Source organism: Pinus tabuliformis, chromosome 7 (assembly GCF_031772625.1).
Source record: "Pinus tabuliformis cultivar Carrire ecotype Pingquan chromosome 7, CPIR1, whole genome shotgun sequence".
Classification (NCBI taxonomy): domain Eukaryota; kingdom Viridiplantae; phylum Streptophyta; class Pinopsida; order Pinales; family Pinaceae; genus Pinus; species Pinus tabuliformis.
In genome coordinates, this window is record NC_142293.1 from 1,328,491,669 (window position 1) to 1,328,496,224 (window position 4,556).

Here is a 4,556-nt window from a genome sequence, read left to right on the forward strand (position 1 = left end):
GTCACCTCTAGGTTTAGATCCAATTTGTAGTAGCTCATTGAGGAAGGAAAAATCCCCCTAGGGTTTAGAGTACACCTCCATCATTTAGGAAGATAATTGTTGAGTTGAGGAGTCTAGTGTGCAACATTTTCAGCCACTGTTTTTTAGTGTTTTTTCCACTCATTAGAGAATTTTTGAGGTCTAAAATGGGCCTCCTAAGGAATATTATGAAATAATAGTGGAAATAGTAAATAAGATTAGATTACATCATCAAATTTTAGAGGGAAGAAAGAAAAAAATACTTTTTTTAACTCGTATTTTCAACTTATCTCCTTATGGTTTTACTCAAAGGAGCACTCGTTAGATGCAAAATTTAATTCTTCATCCAAGGATTACCCATCTTTCATACTTTTGATGGACCCTGATGCATGAAAAATAAAAAAATACATGAAAAACATGATTTCAATCATGTTCTTTCATGTTTTTTCATTTTTCATGTAGCAGGGTCCATCAAAAGTATTCAACATGGGTACCCCTTGGATGAGAAATTAAATTCCGCATCTAACAAGTTCTCCTGCTCAAAATTTGAGTAAAACTGTAGGGAGATAAGTTGAAACTTTGAGTTGAAAATATGAGTTGAAAAAGTAGTTTTTTATTTATTTTTTGTCTTTTAATATTTTTACGTTTTTACTCTAAAAATGTTGAATCATCCCCCATGGTTGACATCATCATCTTGAATCCTATTGGTTTTCATAAAGTTGATTTTGGTTGTACATTTTTGTATTGAGACCCATTTTTGACCTCAAAATTTCTCTAACAAAATGCAGTCATTTTGGATAGGTTTTTACAACACTTTATTCCCTTTAGAATTGTGTGTTGCCTTCCCTCCTTCGGATCCCCTTGTGCATCCTTATTTTTGGAGTTTATCACCTGTCTTTTTCCAGCATTTTCACCTATATTTTTTGCTAGTTTTCTGCAACATTTTCTACATATCTTTTCCTTTAGATCCCAACCCCTTATACAATAGATCATTTAGCCATTTTTGTGTCTTTGAGTTGCTTGTTTGCCATGATTTTCCTTGCTTTTTGATTTCCTTCTTGGGTGGGGGGGTATGTTCTTCAGTTTACTATTTATTTTATTGTTCATTTTTAGTACTATTTACAGTTTATGCATTTTATTTTTAGCAACATTAACATCATCAAAACATTTTTAATTAACTCATCCACTCGTCTCATTTTTCACACACACATACCCTAAGTGAACGTGAGTTTGGTTATTTCTACCAAGACAAGACTTGAAACAATCCACCTTAATAACTTAAATCACATAGATTAAGCCCAGTTGGGCACCAGGGGAAAAACAATATTTGTAGTTACACATAGGATCAGTGGGATAACCTTCCAATAATAGCCATTGATCACTTCATTGAGACATAGAAAGTTGACATATTAGGGAGCTTAAAATCCTTCACCATCCCATGGTACAAAACTAGAGTGTGTCAACAACTTGATTCAAAGTTGTTTAGGCTATATCACAGTGCAAGCGGTTCACCTTGAGGCTACCCAACTCGTGGTATGGAATTTTGTAACACCCTCCTCCCACATTTACCCAAGTTAACCAATTTGCTGGGGTAAACATGTGACGAGAGGATACTATCATGTGATTAAACTCCCCATGTACAGTTAAGGAAATGGAATCAACAAAACTAAACCAATATGACCTTTCACACATGCTACAAAACCTTCAGGAGCTAACCAACCCTTCCAGGTGACCAACCCCTGAGGAAACTTGACATTTCATTGGTCTGGACCCCCAGTTTCTCTCATGACATGCCATGCATGCGACTGAGGCCTTCCAGTTGCTCCCACAGCAAGGGAAGGCTAGTGACTATCGAATTTTTCATCTAGGTTTGAGTCAGCGACCCTGAATTCTATGCCATTTTTAGGGCCATAACTCAACCCACTACCCAGAACTTCATGAAACTTTAAGAAATGATAAATGAAATTAAAACAAAGGTACTAATGCAAACACTTGAGTAAGGAGGACTTGACCAGAACCCTACTAGCCATGACAAGCATTTAATCAAACATCTCACAAATATGCAATCTACAAGTCATAACAACATATCTGAGCATATTAGGGGTCTCATACTTATCTAAGATTCGTAAAGAAGCATTGTTGCCATATCACAATAGTTGCATGATCATCTACTAGGTCATGTATTCATTTTATTTTCAATTACTAATCAAAACATGATGACAGCCATACATCAAATCTGTCATAAAACATATTCGTAACCAACTTATAACCAACAAAAATAACAAGGATATAACAACCATAAAATCCACATATAAGCCAGTACATTTACACATGAAATAACAAGGAGAAAAAGATCTTATTAATGAATACAAAATATAACCAAGTATGGGATTCCCACGAACCATCTGACCATAGATTGGCTGAACCAAATCTTTATTTTAGCCAATCACCCCCATGCCATATTCCAAGCATGACTATGGGACTCAAAGCCAAACCAAACAATGTTTCCTTAGGCTTTACCACAATTCCCACTAGATCACTAGGCCCTAAACAAGCATGGATTTCACCGTATTTCTCCACCTACAACACAAGGAATTTTCCCGTCTCTGTGATTGCCCTGTACCATAAACCTTCAACCAATGAAAATGCGGCAACACACCTAGTACGGTACTGCCATGTGGCGGCACATGACTAGATCATACTACCCATTGTGCTTGTCCAGTTATCTATTGACATCAGTGTACGACCTGCCTAGTCAACCCTGCAAGTTGACTTTTTAGATGTTTAGCAAAAACTTTAGAACGTGATAACTTGAGAATATGGTGTCAGTTTGAGGCGATTTAAGTGACAATGGAATCAGGATGACGAACACTATGATTTGGTGCCAGATTCAAGAAATTTTGAGCACTTTGAATTTTGAGCATATTTTTGATCCCCTGGATCAATATGTGGCACCCGATCTGTCCACGTACATGCCCTAGGTTTAATTCCTATCCTCTACCAATTGTTATTAGTCCACGTTCACCTACATGGCTAGCACTTGCATGTTAACTGTGTTGTGGGGCCCTTAGCCTAAAAACACCAAAATTTTGGATTTCACCTTTGAAACTTTGACCTACCACATCCTACGATCTAGGAGGTCCTTTTCAGACTTCAATATACTGTTGGAAATATTTTTCTAAACTCTATCCATCTGAGCAATTTCTAGGTGCACTTGAGCTCTTATGAATTAGAAATGGCTCCAAAGTCTTTGCTCCTTGACCAACCTATCAATCTCCTTGCAATCACCTATGCTTTTTCCATCAATCTATGTGCAACCACCCATGCCTTTGCCATCAATGACAACTTATGTCTAACATAAAGGATTATAAAGAAGGGGTTGTCCTAGATATGGAAAAACTAGCCATACAAGCAAATACCATAATAACTAGAGAGTGCATCAAAGTGAATTGAACAACCAAAGATTCAAACTTATCGATCATGAGGAAAAGAAGGTGTCCAAATCTATGGAAGGGCCTTCATCCTTGAAATGAAACATAGCTCTCGACCTAGGGGGTGATCCCATTTCTAGGTGGACCAAACGACCTTCTACTACCATGATTATCTCCTTCATCTCCTCCATCTTATGTAGAAGATTTCCTTTTCCATTTCATCTATCGATCAACTTCTCACCTAGTAATAGCTTGACATGCCAGTATAAATATACAATATGCAAGTAATGATTATGGTGCATGCGCATATTCCCGGTATCAGGAACCTAAGAAATAGTGTTATCAAGGACCTCAACATCTAGAGTGCGTTGGAAATGATGGTGGACCTCAACATTTAGAGTGCATTGGAACTAATGGTGGACCTCATCCTCTATTACCTAAATTTCAGACCAAATCTCAGGAGGGGTGTGGTTTAGGTATTAACAAGCAAATGATTCCACTCGAAACTAATCCCATGAACCTCCAATGTTCTCATGTCCACCACCACCACGTCAACACCAAGTGTACTTGTAATTCATCACTGCGTTTGGGAGGAAAAAGTGAGCCAGATTGAGGTTTTTGAAAGAAAACATGATGATGAAATGAACACTAAAGAATAGGTTAAGACTGTGTAGGTACATGCCAATAGAGTCAACTACAACCATGACATGTCCCTCCACTATGAAAAGTTATGGTGAAGTTGAAAAGAATGCCAATGGGTGATATTCAAGTGGAGCTTTGTAGAAAGATAACTAGGAAAAAGTCATGGCTAAGAGTGGAAACATCAAAGGTGAGGAGGCTCGAGAGATAAAGGAAATCATGATCCCAAAGTAAGAGAAGGTGCCCCTATTAAAAATTTGGGAGAAGGTGCTATTATATGTAGTGTTAATGCTCATCATCAAACAAAGGGATCAACCAACAAACCAAGGCTAGCAATAAATTCTTTTGAATAAATAGATGACACACCACATGAATATGTGGCCCAAGGGCGAGATTAACTAACATCACCCTTGTCTAGTTCATTATCCCTCACCCTATGGAAAAATGATTATAAATCATGAATAGGAA